The following is a 21882-nucleotide window of genomic DNA, read 5'->3' on the forward strand; positions in this document are numbered from 1 at the left end:
GGTTTTCGGGGTGTGACAAAAATGATAAAAATGACTAAGTGTCATTTATATACTCTTTAGGGTTTTCGGCCCTAACACTATTTTGGGCCGAAAACTCCAAACTCTTGGAGTTTTGCGACTCAAATGTTGTACCATTAATCCTAGAGTATACTTCCTTTTGTTTATTCTTTCGAAGAATAAATATTTAAAAATACCCAAACGGACTTTAAATCGAGCTAAATTTAACATAATTAAATTTGACTTTTAATTGAAGTGTTTGACTATAGAGTTCGTACAAATGAAAATTTCGGGTTGTCACATTTACCTACCTTCAAATATTCTGCAACTAGATTATGGCATCCCTCTTCTAGGTTGTAGAGTATTGTCTCGGAGCTTAGCCTTAATATCACATTTGGGTGTTTTATTAAGGACTCAATCAATTTAACTTGAATTTTCTCCCATTTTGTAGATGTCTAGATCTAGCAATCATGGTCTTCCTGAATTCTTTGAAGATGATATTCCACGATATGATCGAGGAACAAGAGATCATGCTTCACTTCCTCCACCTCCTCCAATTATTCTCCCTAACCCACAAGTTCGAAGGATTGAAAATTTCAAGCTCACTCAAGCCCTTTTGTCAAGTAAACACAAAGATGGTAAACATGTGTGTGCACATGTCCTAGAGATGAAGTCACACATTGACATATTAAGGATGTTGGGTGTCGAGATTTCAGGTGAGTTGGCTATTGACTGGGTTCTTCAGTCACTTCCTGAATCATATAGTGAGTTCGTAAGAGAGTGCTATATGATGGAACACGACGTGACCCTAATTGATCTCACCTATTTTCTTATAGTTGCTGAATCAACAATGATTTGACGTGCTGGTCAAGCAAATTTGTCTGGTGAATCAAACTCCTAAAATTCAATGGACACTGGCAACATTGGAAGTCCAGAAAGGACTAAGTATGAGATTGTCCCATGTAATGTGCCAAAGGAGTCCATTTGCTTTTATTGCCAAGAGAAGGGGAATTGGAGACGAAGCTGCCCAAACTACCTGAGAGATCTAAGAGATGGGGGAGTCATGGCATATCGCTCTATTTCAGGTAAAAGCCACCATCTAACTCTTTTAATTTCCTATTTTTGATTCTTAATACATGATGTGATAAGATTGCATTTTGATGTTTTGTAGGATCGAAGAAAAGAGAGGAAGGTTAAGGGAAGAAGTGAGCTGAATCTGATCATGAAGAAATGGATTTCGATCGCATTGCATGAAGATTGGATTCTTGAGATACTACTTGGAGTTAGAATAGATTGTTTAGGAATATGTAATAGCATAGTTTTCATTTGAATTGCATTGTAAGGACAAGTTTTTCTGCAATAAAATAAATTTTGAGATTTATTTATTTATTTATCCTTGCAATGGCATGTGTGAAAATGGATGTTTGTGTATTTCTAATTCTTTGACAAAGTGTCAAGTGATGAATGAGAAACTTTATATTTGGAAATTAGACTAATTCTTTGACAAAGTGTCAAGTGAAGGACTAGGAGATCGAGTACACTAGGTTGTACGTTGATCAAGTCCACCACAAGAGCGATAAAGATATTCGTAATGATTTACTAAAGTTAAGTAAATATGATTATACTTATAAGATTAAGTGTAATTCTGAGTTGATTGAAATAGTTTCAAGTAATAGCAGAACAAATACGAAGAATCAAGAAGGCAGAAAGATAAAAGTTTCTCTATTCTAAGATGAAAGGAGAGTACCTTTTATTGTGTTTTATGATAAGTCTTAATGATTAAGAACCATATCTCAATCGATCCTCTAAGTGAGTCTTAGTGCATTTGTATGTCTAAGAAGAGGAATCGAGAATTGTGGAAATGGTTAAAATCAAGAAGCCAATCATACTTCGTTCCAGTATCAAGTCTTAGAGTCATACTCTAAGATTGTGAATTAAGTGACGATTCTTAAAACGGTTTATAACACTCATCAAATGTGGAAACTGGAAAAGTTTTCTTATTCTTGCACATTTGAAATTGGTAAGTTGTAATGTCTTGGATAAGACAAGGACCAACTAAGACCAACTGAGTGAAGTTTTAAACCTGATAAGAAGCTACACTAACTCTTGAATATTTGTTTTGTCAAGGAAGTTTCTTGACAAAAGAATCTTATATGCCAAGGAGTCAGTGGGAGTCTTAATGGTCTTGAAAAGGTTCATGAACAAATCAAGAGTAAACCTAGTTGATCATCACTAGCACGTGATTTGAGGTTTATAACCTATCATACTCTTAATTCTGTGCCATTCCAGTTGAGTTAATTATGCATGTGAGTTCTATGAGTTCTCATTTGAAGGAATAAAGACAATGCACCTTGTTCAATGGAAAGTACATTGATATGTAGGAAGACATGGTGGGCATTCATGCTACCATGAGGCAAGGAATCAAAATTGAACAAGTTCAGTCCATATGAGCTTGAATTTGTCGCAAACCTTGGTTTTGGCAAAATTCATATGGATAGGAACACATACACTATAAAATCTAAGTGACATAAGGTTTCTCTCATTCATGAAAATGATTGTAAGGAAATGCTTTCACTAAGAGAGATTTTAAGGAGATAGCAGTTGTGTAAATTATATTCTCAAATTCGATTATGATTATGGCATCCCTCTTCATAGTTCGAATTGTGAGATTTGGAAATTAGTCTGAACATTTGGGACTTAGTAACATAAGTTATGAATTTGTTTAGACGCACATGTGAGCTTTCTAAGACAAAAGGTGCATGAGTTTAAAAAAACATAGCTAAAGGCTTATCAAAGCATTAGGTATTAGAAATATGAACTTAAGGATTTCAATAAGCATTGTCTTATGGAAGTTCAATTGTTTTCTGAATACATGTCGAAGCTAGTGGGAGGATAAGTGTTATGCTAATAAGGAAATAATCATTGTGTTAGTGGGAGCATGATTATTATTTTAAGTATTGCAAGTTAGCAATATTAATTATAGAAAAACAAAGATTCAATTTGCAAAGTTGCAAGGGTTGAAAAGTTGTTTTGCTATAATTAAGGGAGACAATATTATACGTCATTTCAAATCTAAAGGCTTAGATTGTGGAATTTTAATCAAATTTAGTCAAATATATATATATGAATGTTGTGTTGGAATGGTTCAACATGAGGAAATTCTATATATGGAAAGGATAATTGCAATCTCAAAATTTGGTTATGATTACGGAATCCCTTTTTTATAATCAAAATTGTGAGAACATGGCAATTAGAAATATTATAGCAAAAGACTGGTAAAGCATCACGTCTTTATGTACGACATTATGAATCGTGTCCCATACGCTTCGGGTATAGGATCGATTGCATATGCTATAATGTTTGATCGTTCTAAAATTTTCCAAATGCTTAGCGCATTAAGAGGGGAAAGGGACTAGAACGGTTCGTGACTAAAATAATTAAACAACTATCAAAGGATGATCTAAGGTTCGCCAAGGATTTGTTGCTTGTGAGTAGTTGGAAGTATAGTGTTGGATGGACCATATCGACATTATTATGAATAAATAAGATTCTATTAAGAATGAGTTCTCGTATGATAAATATGAAAATGTTTCCATATTGGGAGTTGGAAATTATGACTTTATGTCTAGATTAGAAAATTTTATGCAAAAAGGATGTTCAAAGGAATGTACTTTGAGTGAGAGACATCACATCTATAGAATTGTTTTGTAACAATTTCTGATAGTGAACCTTGTAATTTCATTGGCCAGGTCTTGGTGACTTAGTGCTATGACATTACGAAAGGATCATTGCATAAAATGTTAGAATCTAACGTATTCTGATAGTGGCAAGAAGTTTGTATTATTACACTAATAATGAGGATTAGAAATTGTGAAATGAGCATCATTGGAAAAGTTTTCAATTGATCTATTTCACAAAGCATGAACCATAGGAAACATAGTGTGCATGCCTGGTGCATGGGAAAACTATTGCTGAAATTCAAATGTCAAGTTGATTATCCGAAACATTAAATAATCAACAATGAGTAATCAATATGGTGGTTAAATAAAAGTGTGTTATTTACAATCAAAAGTTTTGGGGCCATATAGGATTAAGTATTATTATTGTGTTTAAATTTTGCATGTTTTGACTTCCAGAATAACTAGGTTATTCGAACCTCCACATTCAGTCATACATAGGAAGTAGGTATGAAGGAAGACTATCATTAATATGTCTGTAGATTGGTTAGAGTGTTTAGACATAGCACAAGTTTGCTGCAGAGTTCATGAGTGCTTTGATAAGATTAGAGTATTGGATTAAACCCACGCTCACTTGAATCACTTGATGAATTTTTTATCACGAATGATTGTGAGACGATAATATTGTATATTCTTGAAACCGAGATGTGTGAGTTGTAATTACAATTTGGTTGCACATTGATAATATGTAAACGCACCAGTAACTTGGTGTTATAAAACATATTGTTGTGTGTGATTTGATGAGTAAGAGAAAGTGAGCATTTTAGTCAAAGTTTATCCATTCCTTTTACCCAAAGTGGGATAAAAAGCGATATTTGTGGGGCCCTTGATGATTTAGTGATGACACCTAAGCGCTTGGCCCAGCCGGGACTAAGTTGATGTGTTCAATTGTAGTCTGTTGTCAGTCGTCATAAATCGAAAGTCGGGAAACAATATAGAGAGAATGATCAAAATTGTCTATACGATATCTTGAGAATGGAGTAATATATGATCCCTTATCTAAAGGACATGCATATCTGATAAGATTAGAGTTGACAACGGCTTTTGCAAACTACGATTGCTGATCAGGTTCTGATGTTATACAAAATAGTTATTAGACTTATCCAAGTGGGAGACTGATGGATTAATGTCTAAGTCCATAACTATTTTGGTATGTACTTGACCCGATTATTGTTGGAATAGTGTCTAAGGCTGCAACTATATTAGGCAAGTATTTGACCCGGTTGTGCATGGTCCTTTTGGGTTGCCTTCACCATAGCAACTTGATAGGATGATTTATTAAGAGAGAGTAAATATTATTAATATATTATGAGAATAATATAATGAATAATATATTTGTTATTTGATTAATATAAGTCATAGAATTAATTAGAATTAATTTGGTGACTTAAAGAGATTAATTAAATAAAGGGGTATAAACTGTCAATTGTTTGATAGTTAAGCTTTAGACTGTAAATCCATTTGGATATGGTATGGACGAATCCCAAGGGCTTTAGGATAGCTAAATCGTCCATATGCTTATCTATGGAATGGATTTGGATAGCCTTAAGAGAAGATTATCCAATTAGGGTTTAGGTTGTAACCCTTAAGGAGTCTATAAGTATAAATAGACCCCATGGCATAAGGAATTCGACACATCTCATAAAGTAAGAGAACCCTGGCCGAATTTCTCCCCTCTCCTCTCTCCTAAATCATTCTTCTTGCTATTGGTGTTTGTAAGCCATTAGAGGAGTGATATTTGTGACTCTAGAAGCTCCAAGACCTCAAGATCAACAAGGAACTCAAAGGTATGATTCTAGATCTGTTTCAATGTTGTTATTTAACCTAATTAGTCATTAGAAGACTTGGATTCAAAGCATGTTTATTAGAAAGCCTAGATCCGAGCATTAGGGTTTTGCATGCGCACATAGGAAAGTTCTTATGGCTAAAACCCATCAGTGGTATCAGAGCCTAGCTTGGTTTTCTTTAAATTGTTGCTTGATTAACTGAAACAAACCTGCAAAATTCGATTTTGAGGTTTCTGAGTCATGGACTCGGCGAGTTCCAAGGAGGACTCGGCGAGTAGGCCTGACTCGGCGAATCCCCTTGTGCACTCGGCGAGTCCAGGCGTCAGGAATGGCCAGATTCGGGATTTTTTCATAATTATCTTATGGAAACTTACCTTAATCATAATAGATCAATCTAAATCCAATTTTTTGATATATATGACTATTATCTTGATCTAGTTAAAGGTATTTATCAACTAATAAAATATTTAATTTCCTTATATGATAATTAATTAATTATTTTGATTATTTTGGTAATTATCTTAAAAGAAATCTTGAATAAAATCAAATATAGATAATTAGGATATTAATTGTTAATTGGAATTATTTTTTATTTGATCCTCCATGTTTTAAATGTTTAAAACCTACCCTCAAGTTTTGAAATTTATATTTGTGATTAAAAGTTTTAATTTAGACAACTTAAATTTCAAACCCTAGATTTTAAAAGTTTTAAAATACAACCCTATACTAATATGATATTACTAGAATAATATATATATGTATAACTAAATGCTAGTCTTACCGTTAGTAGGCCTCATTCACGAAGCCAATCTATAAGGTGGGTATAAGGTTGCGGCCTATAAAATGGCGCTTAATGGGTGTACACTCACACCCACCGCTTGCTTGATTGGTGGAGGGTCGTTAGCCGAACGGGTAGGATAGGGAAACCTCATCCTCTCGTTAAAAGTATAATAATAAGTATAAAGTAACTACACATATTTTTAAAATTTCCCAATCCTAGTTACTTTAGGAAAAAGTGAATTGATGCAATCCCATGAAATTACACTTTGCACCTTGCTAAAAAGTTAGTGGAGCGTGTGTGGTTTACCGGCACACTAATTGGTTCTAAGCGAAGGTGGCAAAGGGTGATTCATTGTTTATCATAGTTCGATGGAGCGTGTGTGGTTTACCGGCACATCGAATAGATGATCGTTACAATGAAGGCACCATGTGAATTTGCATGGTAATTCACACCCGCTTTGTGATCCTCGGCATCCCAGTCACAAACAAGAGGGGCATATCGAGATTTAAACATGCCATTGAATAGTTTCAATGAATCTCATCCGAACCTAGGAATTCTCAAAAACACTTAGGACTAATAGTTTAAGTTTTGTGATGGAGAATTAGTGAATCGTCATTCACTTACCTTCAATTTATTTGCATGTTAGATTACGGCATCCCTTTTCTAGTATGTAAATGTTATTGTTGGATCCTAGCCCTAATTTTTCTTATTGGGTGATAATTAGGGATTCTTATTCTAATCTATCTTTGTCCTTTCTAATTGTAGATGTCGAACGCAAACAACGCTGCTGCTAGTTCTTTCACGTTGATGAGCCTTTGCCAAAAGGTCACCTTCGATGGAACGAACTTTAGCGAATGGATAAGATACATTCGCACCATTGCTCGCTATGAGGATAAGGAGTATGTCCTCGATGAGAAGCTCGAGAAAATCAACCCCGAAGTTGCTACTCCTGCCGAAATCACCGCCTTTGAAACTCATGAGCGAGATGCAACGAAGGTACATTGCATCATGATCGCTACCATGAACTCCGAATTCCAAAAGTCCTACGAGGACATGTACCCGTACGAGATGCACCAAGACTTATTGGAGAGATACCATCAAAACGCGAGACAAGAGCGTTATGAGATTTTCACCAACATGATTTCCGCGAAGATAGGTCATGGAGAATCTCTTACCGTGCACCTGCAAAAGATGCAAAGGTATGTCGACCGCCTTCGCAAGTTAAATGTTGACTTCGGTGAAGACTTGGCGATCGATATGGTGCTTCACTCTTTGCCTCCGATGTACAACCAATTTAGGATGACCTACCACATGAACAAAGAAGAGGTCACCCTAAGCAAACTCCAAGGTCTCTTGAGGGTTGCTGAGAGCAACTTCAAGGACAAGTCTGTTGCACCTACTCCCAATCCGCCCGCTGCTCCTGTCTTGGCTATTGGTCAAGGAAAGGGAAAGAAGAGGAAAGCTTCATCGAAGAACTATCGCAAGGTGAAAGCCCGAGATGATGCCTCTTCTAGTGGGACCAAAGTTGATCCCGCTAAGCCCTGCTCTAACCCAAAGGAGGCAGAGTGCCACCACTGCCACAAGATAGGACATTGGAAGAGAAGCTGCCCAGATTACCTGCAAGCAATCAAAGAGGGAAAGATCAAGCCATCTTTTGCAGGTATATACACAATCAAATCTAACGATTCTAATCATGCTATTTCTTGGGTTCTTGATACCGGTTGTGGTTATCACATTTGTTCTAATGTGCAGGGACTAAGAAGAAGTAGGGATGTGGAGCAAGGAAGGATCAATCTAATCATGGAGAACAGAAGATCGTCGCCTGTGACCAAGATTGGAGTGTATTCTTTAGTGCTTAGGAATAGTTTGGTTTTAGATTTGAACAATTGTTGCTATTCGCCAGAAATGGCTAGAAAGATCATTTCATTTCATGGTTTATATAGACAAGGATTTAGATTTTCTTTTAATAATGAGAATGGTTCTATTTTGGCTTATCTAAATGGTGTCTTTTACTTTGAAGCTATACCATGTAATGGAATATATGAAACCATTATGATTGTTGATAACTTAGGAAATGATGTTTTGAATATTGATTCTTCCACTAGTATGGATAAAGCATCCTTGTGGCATTGTCATTTAGGACATGTCAACAAGAAACGCATAGCCCAACTCCAAAAGGATGGAGTGTTGGAGTCATTTGACCTTAGGGAAGATGACACATGCGAGTCTTGTTTGCTTGGAAAGATGACTAAGTCACCCTTCACGAGTACATGTGAAAGGGGCGAGGGTCTATTGGACCTAATACGTACCGATGTATGTGGACCGTTTAGATCAACCACGAAGGATGGGAACCGCTTCTATGTGACTTTTACCGATGACTATAGTAGATATGGGTATATCTACTTAATCAAGCAAAAGTCAGACACCTTTGAAAAGTTCAAAGAGTTCAAGAATGAAGTGGAGAATCAATTGAGCAGGAAAATCAAGATGCTTCGATCCGATCGAGGAGGAGAGTACCTAAGTCTTGAATTCCACGATTATCTCAAGGAGTGTGGAATAGTTTCACAATTGATGCCTCCTAGGACACCGCAGTTGAATGGTGTGGCAGAAAGGCGTAATCGAACCTTATTGGATATGGTTCGCTCTATGATGAGTCGTGCTTCACTACCTATCTCTTTTTGGGGGTATGCCTTAGAGACTGCCGCCCATATCCTTAACCGAGTCCCTACTAAGAAGGTTGCCAAAACACCTCACGAGATGTGGACAGGGAAAGCTCCCTCGTTGGCACATATCAAGGTTTGGGGTTGCGAGGCTTTCGTAAGACGAGATACTCATGACAAGCTTGAACCTCGAAGTGAGCGATGTATTTTCATCAGCTACCCGCAGACATCCTTTGGATATCTCTTCTATAGACCGAAGGACAATGTTGTCTTCGTTGCGAGGAGAGGAGTTTTCCGAGAGCGAGAACTCATGAGCCAAGGAGACAGTGGGAGGCAAATCGAACTTGAAGAGATTCAAGAGTCGATAGATGAAGGAACCTCTATCGCTGGCATTCAACCCGAGGAGGAAACTCCGGTTGAACCGATTGACAAATCCTTACCTCTTAGACGTTCCGATAGAGTTAGAGTTCATCCCCAGTTTTATGGCTTTCATATTACTACCGCAGGGGACACGTATATTAGTGATGGTACACTAGTAAATCTTGATGAACCTAATAGTTATAAGGAAGCCATGGCAGGCCCGGAGTCTGTAAAGTGGAAAGAGGCAATGGATAGCGAGATCCAATCCATGTATGATAACCAAGTTTGGAATTTGGTTGATTACGTGCCCGGACGTAAGACCGTTGGGTGCAAATGGATCTTCAAGAAGAACACCGACGTGGATGGGAACGTACAGACATATAAAGCGCGATTGGTCGCGAAGGGCTTTACTCAAACTCCCAGAGTTGACTTTGATGAGACCTTCTCACCAGTTGCGAAGATTAAATCTATTAGAGTGATGCTAGCAATTGCCGCATTTCATGATTATGAGATTTGGCAAATGGATGTCAAGACCGCTTTCCTTAACGGAAAGTTGGCTGAGGATGTTTACATGGCTCAGCCAGAGGGGTTTGTGGATCCGAAGCATCCGAATAGAGTGTGTAAGCTTGAGAAGTCCATTTATGGACTTAAGCAAGCGTATCGCAGATGGAATCTTTGCTTCGATGAGAAAGTCAAAGAGTTTGGATTTGTACGAAGCAAAGACGAATCTTGTGTATATGTCAAAGCCAATGGGAGTATAGTAAGCTTCCTCGTTCTATATGTCGATGACATATTACTCATAGGAAACGACATCCCGACTCTGCAGGAGGTTAAGTCCTGGCTCGGGAAGTGTTTCGCTATGAAGGACCTCGGAGAGGCTTCCTACATTTTGGGAATAAGGATAGTAAGAGAAAGAAGTAAGAGACTAATTGGACTTAGTCAGAATACTTACTTAGAGAAGGTACTAAAACGTTTTAGTATGGAAAACTCAAAGAAGGGAGAACTACCGATACAAAGTAATGCCAAATTGAGTAAGACTCAAAGTCCGAGTACCGAAGCTGAGATAGCAGAGATGAGCCGAGTACCATACGCTTTCGCAGTTGGCTCAATCATGTATGCTATGACTTGTACTCGCCCTGATGTAGCCTTCGCTTTGAGCATGGTTAGCAGATATCAAGGGAATCCTGGCAAAGCACATTGGATTGCGGTGAAAAACATCCTTAAGTACTTTCGGAGGACAAAGGAATGGTTCTTAGTCCTCGGAGGGAGTGATGACTAGAAGGTGCGAGGGTATAGTGACGCCAGCTTTCAGACCGACAGGGACAAATACCGTTCGCAGTCGGGCTGGGTCTTTACCCTAAATGGAGGAGCAGTGACATGGAAGAGTTCCAAGCAAGAGACCGTAGCTGATTCAACGTGCGAATCAGAGTACATTGCAGCGAGCGAAGCGTCGAAAGAGGCAATATGGCTAAAGAACTTCATCGGTGATCTTGGAGTTGTACCTGCCATAAAGGAGCCAATGGAGATTTTCTGTGATAAAGAAGGCGCGGTTGCCTTGACCAAGGAACCGAGGGATCATGGTAGATCAAGACATATCGACAGAAAGTATCACTTAATTAGACATCGTGTAGAAGAAGGACAACTCGTAGTAAAGAGGATATCATCAGAAGATAACCCAGCAAATCCGCTTACAAAGGGACTGAGTAGGGTTAAGCACTTGCAGCATGCTAGGAGTATTGGGCTGAAGGATGATATTAGCATAGATTAGATAGTATTAGAAACGTGTAATAGATAAATGTAATTGACATTTGATGATTAAATAAAGGAGTTTTATTTATGAGTAATGTTACTATCTTATGTTAATTGTTTAACTATTGTTTCATTTTGCATGTTTTGACTTCCAGAATAATTAAGATTATTAAGAATAATAGAAATTGTTCAAATGGTCCACAATCGTTCATATGTTGGGAGTAGATATGAATGAAGATTGTCATGAATTGGTGTGTAGATTGTCTAAATGGTGTTAGACATAGCAAAGGATTGCTACAATGTTCATGAGTGCTTATGAACTAGTTTTGAGCATTGGAATAAACCCGCGCTTGCTGGAATCACCTTATGGAATACGATATAAAAGGTGATCGCAAGACGATAATATCATATGGTCTTAAAACCTAGATATATGATTTGTTATTTGTTAATTGATTGTACATTGATAATACGAAAACGCATCAGTAACTCGGTGTTATAAAACGTATTGTTGTGTATAGTTGGTTAATGAATAAGTAAATGCATATAAGTCGAAGTTTATCTGTAACTTTTATCTAAGAAGGTAAAAGCGATGTCTCGGCCGCTCGATAATTTGATTTGACTTATGTGCCGAGCCCGGTCAGAACTGAATTGATGTGTTCGATTAAGTTCTATGTCAAATAAATCAGAGATCGAGAAACCTAAATGCTTGACTAACCATTCCATAGGATTGTCAGCATGATATCTAACAGAGGACTATACGTTCCCTTATCTAAAGGACAAGATTGATTAGATCAGAGTTGACAGCGTCTTTGAGAGCTACGATTGCAAACCGAATTGTACTTGTGCATATAGTTACTAGACTTATCCAAGTGGGAGACTGTTGGAATAGTGTCTAAGGCTGCAACTATATTAGGCAAATATTTGACCCGGTTGTGCATGGTCCTTTTGGGTTGCCTTCACCATAGCAACTTGATAGGATGATTTATTAAGAGAGAGTAAATATTATTAATATATTATGAGAATAATATAATGAATAATATATTTGTTATTTGATTAATATAAGTCATAGAATTAATTAGAATTAATTTGGTGACTTAAAGAGATTAATTAAATAAAGGGGTATAAATTGTCAATTGTTTGATAGTTAAGCTTTAGACTGTAAATCTATTTGGATATGGTATGGACGAATCCTAAGGGCTTTAGGATAGCTAAATCGTCCATATGCTTATCTATGGAATGGATTTGGATAGCCTTAAGAGAAGATTATCCAATTAGGGTTTAGGTTGTAACCCTTAAGGAGTCTACAAGCATAAATAGACCCCATGGCATAGGGAATTCGACACATCTCATAAAGTAAGAGAACCCTGGCCGAATTCCTCCCCTCTCCTCTCACCTAAATCATTCTTCTTGCTATTGGTGTTTGTAAGCCATTAGAGGAGTGACATTTGTGACTCTAGAAGCTCCAAGACCTCAAGATCAACAAGGAACTGAAAGGTATGATTCTAGATCTGTTTCAATGTTGTTATTTAAACTAATAAGTCATTAGAAGACTTGGATTCGAAGCATGTTTATTAGAAAGCCTAGATCCGAGCATTAGGGTTTTGCATGCGCACATAGGAAAGTTCTTATGGCTAAAACCCATCAATTATGAGCATGGTCCTTTTGGATTGCCTTCACCATAGCAACTTGTAAGACGAATTAAGGAGAGAAAGGTTTAATTAAGATTTATTAATATAGTATAAGAATAATATATTAAAGGAGAAATCATATTGTTTAATTAATATTGGTCAAGAATTAATTGATAATTAATTTTGTGGCTAAAAGTGATTAATTGAATATAGGGGACTGAACTATAATTATTGGACAGTTAAGTTATTGGGCTAGGGAATGCTAAAGGAACAAGGGGTGAACGAAATTATAATGGGATCCCATCATATTATCGTCCATGGCCTTATTCCAGGAGGTTCCATGGGCTGCTTAGAGTTTAAGCTGTCCATTAGGGTTTTAACTAAAACCCTAGCAGCCCACACAAGTATATAAAGGACCCCTATGGCCCCAAAAACGTGGCTAACTGATTCCTTAGGGTTTCTAGTCTGTTTTTTGTGCCTCCTCTCTTCTTCTTCTTCTTCTTCTAGTTGCTTAGTGGTGTTTGTGATTCCATTAGAGGTGCAACACTTGAGGCACTAAGCTTTCTGAAGCCAAGGATTAGATTGTTATTGCTATATAACAATCAAAGGTCAGATTTAAACCCTATTTTTTGTTAATATGATTAATTATATGCTAGATCTAGGGTTTATAGCTTTGTAAATTCAATTGCATGTTAATTAGACAAACTAGATCCAAAAGCTATTAGGGTTTGCATGTACACCATAGGAATGATGTATTGCTCGAAATGAAGTTCCGAATCCTCTATTTAGCCTCGTAGATTCCAAAGATCCAAACTCCCCAAAAGCCCTGCAGATATCAACTACACAAGTTAAAAGGGAATATATAGAAAGGTTGGTAGTATATTTACTTTTATTAAACTACATGATTATAGTAAAAGGTACATATGTCAAAAATTCTCTTTAAGTTATAATCTCTTTTGGGAAATCGATCCAGGTGATGAAGGTCCACTTCTGGAATTACACCAACCACAAGTGCAAGTCAATGATCCTCACAGATCAAGAAAAACTCAAAAACCCAAAACTAAAATTCAAGTTGATTTTAATTCTATTTGTGTACCTCTTAAATCACACAATTAGAATTAAAAACATTGTACCTTAAAACTTTATTCACTAAAATACCCACATTATCCTTCGTGGGTTGTGCTTAGCACAACCTATAAAACATCACTAGACATTGTACCTCATTCTCAACCTTTTTTTCACTATTGAACCCTACTATATATATATATATATATATATATATATATATATATATATATATATATATATATATATATATATATATATATATATATAAGCTTAGGTTATTCTTTTCAAAGTAATTATTGTGTTATTGTATGCATAAATGTAGGTCAATCAAATTTACTTATTTTAAGAAAGTGACTAATATATATATTATTGAATTAAATATAATTGAAAATATCATCTTAATTAATTACAAGGGTAATTTAGTCAATTAATATAGATTTAATGAACGAAAATTGCATTAATTCTTTTAATTCGGACATTCTGACAGAATATGTTTATGAGTATATTCAAAAATAAAAATATTCTTGAACCATAAATAATAAAAATATTCTTGAACCTATTTCTTGATCCTGAATTTAAAAACTTCTTGTAGAATAACAAATTCTTGAACAATTAAATGAAAAATAAAAACAAAAAACACATTATTTCTTATAGAATACGGGTAACAATTGTTAAGAATTACATTTATTGTTAAAGGATAAACGTAAAAAACAATCAAAACGGGAAAGAAAACACTAAAATCTAACAACGACTAATACATTCTAAAAGAATAATGTTGTCCATTTCACATTTGTAGTCTATTCTTCAAGCATCAACTTCTTTGATTCCAACAGAACTGGAATTCGTCAGTCAATTCTAATAGAATTGGAATTCGTGATTCCATTCCAAAAGATTTGGAATCTCACTAATATCATCCATTGAATCATCTACATAAACACAGTTGATACCTTTTCAGAATTCAACCTTGTCGAGATCCTGCACTGTCCACATAAATGAAGTGTTAAATCAAGAAAAAAATTCGAATGAAAAGCAAATTAATCATTTCCTATCAAAAGAATCAGAAAAAAGACAACCTATAGAGATGATCAATCCTTTGCAACAAGAACTTACGCTCCTTGAATTGACTCTTAGCTTTTACCATAATTTCCATTCGGCTTCTTGAATGCCTTTCAATTTGAGCTTCCACCCATATGAAAGGCTTCACCTAAGTGCTAATTCGATATGTCATCAGGTCAAATGCTCCATCAGGAGGCACAAATGATATTGTTCTGGTGGAAATTAATGGCTTTTCCCTTTGTAGTTCGTGCTTGTGCCTCCAATATTTCTTTGATATTTTTCCAACAAGTCGAGAGGTTTCCTGTGAAGGGTTCAACAACACCTATCTTTTCTAGCCAAAGTTGGACTCTTCTGTTGGGCCAAAAGGTGATAGCTTCTGCAAAAGTGCTTGCTGTTAGCTTATACTTTCTTTCTTCTTTCGAGTTTTTGAACCGGTGTTTAAGACTGGTGGATTCAAGTATAGGATGACTTGAGGTACATAAAGATTTGGTGGGAATCCAATATTGATTTTGTGTAGTGCGATGCAAGTGTGCAACAACCACGATGTGAGCAACCGTCACAATGAATTCGAGACCTCGAGATTGGAGATGTGACTCATGAAATCCGAAATGCTTACTATTGTTACCTGAGTTAGAGACATGAAACCCCAAGTGCAAATTCGATATCAAAATCTCATCTAGAAACAACTCCATAGAAAAAAATGCTCATTGGGACTTTCATCAAACAGGTAGCATGCATATATTTTATTGACTGGTTTCGAGCAGGAACAAAAGGTGCTTTTACGTACCTCGTTAATGGTGGTACAAAACGAAAAGTGGCTGGAAGAAAACTTTGTTGCACCCTGATTCTCTTCGCGCATTTGTGAGTGGGTCATATAGCATAAAAATAACCCGCCTGACGGAGGAAGTTGCCGATTTTGGCGATATAGCGTTGTATATGGAGGAGGCGGTGTAGAGAACAGTAGAGTGACACCAGAGACTAGCAGATGGCCATGAGGCGCCAAAGAGCAGACGCAGTCGAGCAGATGAAATTCATGGACGAGAGGACGGTGACGGAGTTGAAATCTAACTTAGGGTGGTGTAAATACAAACAATTTTAGTCCGCTTATTAGTTGCTAAAAAAGATTAATGTTGTTATTTATAGTGAAAGATAGAGTGTTTAAAATTTGAAAATTTGAATATCTGAAGTCAATGCTTACCATAATTATAGGATATTAGTTGTTAAAACTAATTATCAAATTACCTATTTACCCTTATTTATTTATATTTAAAATTTTGATTGGCCCACATTTATGTATACAATAACACAATACTTACTTAAAACACTTGAACATATATATATATATATATATATATATATATATATATATATATATATATATATATATATATATATATATATATATATAGAGAGAGAGAGAGAGAGAGAGGAAGAGGGTTCAATTGTGAAAAAAAGGTTGAGAATGAGGGAATCATTCTCAACAACACATTTATTTTGCCGCAAAACACTTAGGCGTTTCGACGAAATGGGTAATGGATACACATGTGTTTTCCAACTAAACATGTTTTCTTAAATTATGCTAATCATTACCTTAATATACACAAAAACATATATCTTTTTTTGTTTTTTCGATTTTAGAATGCTATTTTTATCGAAAATTTATTGTAAATATATCAAAATTCATAATTTCATGTTCCCTATAAATAGACATCAATATTGATATAGTTTTAAGATAAAATAAAAAAATTATATTTTTTAGAGTTTCAGCTATCGTTACTCATAACGTAATAAAAACACATCAGATTTTTATTACAACACATTCGTTATTTACTTATGAATAAAGCACATGCTCAACTTTTTTACAATTTAAGTATCGTTTATATATGAATATAACATGTTATAAAGTTTTCTTACATCAAATATTTTTTTTACATCATCTTTCGTCACATGTTATATTTATATATATGAATAAAAGGTGTATTAATTGTCGGCATATGTTATATTCATATACTAGGTGTGAGACCCGTGTACTACACGAGGTTATTATAAGAAATGAATATTTGCATTTTTATAGCTTAATAGCATCATACTTTTATTTGTATCACATAATACATTATGATGCTATTAAGGGATAAAAAAGCAAGTATGAAGTAATTATGGTGTAAAAACGAAATATGAATTATTATGCTATTATATAAATTCACAAACAAAAACAACAACAATAGGGGAAATGTGGGAAGTCGATTTTACAATTAGAGTAATTTGAGGTTTACATAAATATTAAATAATTATGTTATTTAAAAACTACAAAATCATAAAACTAAACCCACATATAACTCTATAATGTCAAAAATAAACAATTTATAAAGTAGAATGCTATTACATAATGCATATCCTGTAAAGTTGAATTGATTACTTTCATTTATGAAATGCAGAAAAAAAAAAAAAAGAACGATACAATGCATAATTATGACTTAGTATAAAGTAGTTTTTGTTGCAATGTAGAATTATAAAATAGAATGCTATTACATTATGCATATCCTGTAAAGTTGAATTGTTTAATTTCATTTATGAAATGCAGAATAAAAAGAACGATACAATGCAGAATTATGACTTAGTATAAAGTAGTTTTTGTTGTAATTTGAGTATTTTATTAAAACAAACATATTTAATACAGTAAAATCATAAAACTCTATTATATTGGAGTAAAAGAAAGCTAATAAGTGCTATAAAGAGAATATGTGTTATAAAGTTGATTTTTTATTTGCTTTTTTGCGTTTTTTAAGTAAAGATGTATGAATTCAAAGGCAAACCAGGAACACATAGCAACACTTGAAAAACTGAATAGAAAAAACGAAATGCAATTTTCACCAAAACAATCCTAATAACTTCATAAAGGTAATTCAAGCCCAATAAAATAATGTCAAATAGTTCCAACCATCAAAGCAAAACAAACCCACACAAAGAAAAAACAAAAGTTGAAATAGTTTTAAAAGGGAGAATGCACTTAAAATATCAGATGGTTTTAAATGCTTAAAGATGCATTTATTTCTCTATTTTCAGAATCAAAAGTTCCATTTTGCCATGTACCAAAATGTGACAACCCGAAATTTTATTATGTACAGTTGGTCGAATTTATCAACATTAAACTCAATTTCCATTACCTTTTAACTCAGTTTAAGGATTCGTTTAAGTGTTCTAAGCCCGAGTACATCTGGGAATGAGATTTGGAATGAGTCAACAAGTCGTATAGGGAAAAAACCAGGCCATACACCCTCTGGGAGGTGTGTACGGCCGTACACACGGGTGTGCGGCCGCACATCCACCCGTCAACCACACAATCACCCCTATATATAGAGGGTGACCCCCTTCACTCATTCCTTTCTTTTGGTTGCACTCTACTTTCTCTCTAGTTTCTATCTCTAGTATTCTCATCCAAGAACACTTCAATGCCCTCAAAAACGCGAAGTACTCCACCATTTAGATAGATATACTGGTAAGACACCTTGGTCTAAGCCTAAAACTCTTCATGTTCTTCGTGTTCTTCATCACTTGAAGGCGTACGGCCGTAGACCTTCATAGGGTGGCCGTACACACCTCAAAAACCCTCCAAAGTGAGAGTTTGGCTCCCTATCTTCTAGTTGGACTTGGTATTGGCCTTAATAACACCTGAGAATCAACGTTTTGAGCATAAATGAGGAGTGTATGGCCGCACACCCCTGTGTACGTCCACACACCCCTCTATACGGCCACACACACCTATGTACAGCCGCACACACACACCCAGGCATCACACTCTGGCCGCACACACACAAAACCCTTGATTTTCGTTTGATCATTTATGGCTCCGAGACTTAGTTCAAGCCTTTCCAAGTCCTTAGGGTGGTTTCCCGTCATGTTTAGTCATGGAATACCTTAATCTACTGCATATGTTTGTTAGTATATATTAATAGGATCCACTTATGTACGAAACATCAGTTGACACTCAGCACTCATAACCGATCGTACACTCGAATCCTACGTTAAACAGTGAGTTCATACCCCAATGCTTTTTTCGAGTTTTTCATGTTTTCAGGGGGGGGGGGAATACAAGCCACACATAAAGGTTTTCACAATTTAAAAACTGATGCAATTACAACGGTCTTAGATCAAACATTTAGATATCTTATCCCTTTTGTATTATGCGGAGCATAAGGGACGTTTTCTAAATCTAATTGCATAGTTTTTCCGAACAGTATATGAACATAACAAACCAGTCAAACTATAATAGGTATAGTTTGGGGATTTCATTACCGGTTTCATAAGATTCAAACTCATAAACTATGACAGATTTAGTTTATCCATTACTATGTCCATTAGACTAGAGTATCTTGCTAAATAATTATTTTGTGTATAATAATTTATACTCTATGCCGTATACAAACGATTTCGAACACGAGAACAACAGAACAACACGTAAACTAGTTAATACAGGATTGTGAGACCTATCTTCGTTATGCCCTTCGGGGTACCAGTAAATCCTCACCTTTAGTATAACCAAAGTCTCCTAGAGGGAGAACGTCAAATTTGTGAATAGATCTATTCGGGACCGACAATCCCACACCTGAACTGTTAGCTACAGTTAGGCAGGCACGCCTGGGGTGACAAATTTTGTACTCGTACAACGCCCGAAGAAACATCAAGGAGGTCATCGGTCATATTAGTATGGTTATACAAACTCAAAATAGTATCAACTAACCTTTGTTTACGGGATTTTGTTCTTCAATAGTTTTATTTTAATTAATAAAACTACCTATCTACTTACTGGAGGGTATTCTAGGGACACAACCTTTAGTTTTATTTTTAAGTAATAAAACTACTATTCTTACTGGTGGTAGCCAGAGTTTTCAAACAGATCATACACTACGTACTGGTGGTAGTTAGGGTTTTCAAACAGATCATACACTACATACTGGTGGTAGCCAGGGTTTTCAAACAGATCATACATTACGTACTAGTGGTAGCCAGGGTTTCCAAATAGATCATACACAACATACTGGTGGTAGCTAGGGTTTTCAAACAGATCATACACTGCGTACTGGTGGTTGTCAGGGTTTTCAAACAGATCATACTATACATACTAGTGGTAGCCAGGGTTTTTCAAACAAAACATACTTTTCGTACAGATATCAACAAACATGTTAGAAAATATCGGATATTCTTGGAAAGCATGCATACATATTTCAGAACTTGATAACAATGGATTTTGGTACAAACAAAATTTTACTTATAATGAAAAGAAACCATTTCTACATATTCAACGACTAGTTTCCAATTCAAAAACATGCTTATGAACTCACCAGCTTTATGCTGATACGTTTTTAAAACCGCTTGTATTCTTAGGACAACGATAGATAGGTACCTTTGCCAGCTTTTGGAGAAGACAGAGCATTTTGGGGTCTCGTCTTTTTCTTTTGTTATAGTACTGATGTATACAAATTATGTTTTCAAACATATGTAAATAATCATATTCTAATGTAATGGTTGTGTTTACTTTGATTGCTTTGATATGATTGTTGTGATACTACACATGACGTCACCCGCCCCCGGACGATTCTGCCGTTGTTTTCTGACGGTTCAGGGGTGTGACAGATTGGTATTAGAGCTATTGTTTATAGTGAACTAAGTATACCGAACATTACATGTTATACAACTATAAACACTAAGGGGCCGAAGCGATCTAAAATTAAAAGTATACTTTTAAAATATAAGTATTTTTACAAAAAAAAAAGTATACAAGTATACCTACATACCAGGAACAGTATCATAAGTAGAGCAAAACAAAAGTATTTGGATGTTGGACACTGCGTTTAAACCTGGGCAGTTATGTAATCATGTCTACGGTTAATATAGCATGATCAACTATATACATTCGAGACATGACCAACATGTGCTTGGGAGTGACTGTGGTGTTGCAGCAAGCCTAAAACTTATCAAGTATTCCTACCACAAGATATCGATAGAACAAAGCGTTCAACATAAAATAATATAGGAGTATTTTAGCCAAATCCAAATACATTGTAGAGATTCACTCCAAGTTTTGCTACACATTCTTTTTTAATGATAGGTTACTTGTTTTAGTAAATCTAGCCTATTTATCGTTTAGTAGAGCACTTTATCTATCATATAGAGATATACCTTGTTTCATATCTCTTAATTCTAAAGTCAAAGGGGCTTATCATCTTCTTCTTCCTGATATAGAAAAAGATGCCTCCAAAGAAAAGACCCAACAAAAAGAACAACAATTCCTTGACCGATCCAACACCACCACCACCTCCTCAGTTTGATCTCGTCATGTTCCAGGCAACCGTTACTGCCGCTATGACTGCTGCTTTGTCATAGATTAATTTTGGTGGTTCTGGTGGTGCCGAAAGTGGTATTCATCCCCAAAATCATGAAGGTAGTCAAGGGCACCAGAAGGTGTGCTCCTATAAGGACTTCATTAATGCGAAACCCACATCCTTTGACGGTAATGGAGATGTTATTGCTTTGACTTGATGGTTCGAGAAGATCAAGTCTATCTTCGAAATATGTTCCTGCTTCAATGTCAGTAAGGTGAAATTCGCCGCTTACACTTTCACCAACAGAGCGTTCACCTGGTGGAATAGTCGGGTCAAGTCCCTAACCCTGCCAGTAACAAATGCTATGGGTTGGGAGAGCTTGAAGGAGCTCATGCTTGTTGAATATTGCCTACGGGGCGAGATGAAAAAACTGGAGCATGAGTTATGGAACTTAAAAATGAAGGGTTCCGACATTCCTGCCTACACTTCTAGGTTTGAAGACCTAGCACTTCTTTGCCTGGGAATGCTCACCCCGGAGAGTAAGAAGATAGATAGATACATTCAAGGATTGACGCTCCCAACTCAAGGAAATGTCTTGGCGGCTAGGCCAATCACTTTTGACAGCGCCAAGTGCCTAGCGCAGACTCTCAGAGATCACGGGGTTGATCTAGATAAAGTGATAGCCGCTTTCTAACCGATGAAAGGGAGTTGCAAGAAGAGAATGTTTTGGAAGCAGCGA

The sequence above is a fragment of the Lactuca sativa genome, chromosome 7 (genome assembly GCF_002870075.4).
Source record: "Lactuca sativa cultivar Salinas chromosome 7, Lsat_Salinas_v11, whole genome shotgun sequence".
NCBI lineage: Eukaryota > Viridiplantae > Streptophyta > Magnoliopsida > Asterales > Asteraceae > Lactuca > Lactuca sativa.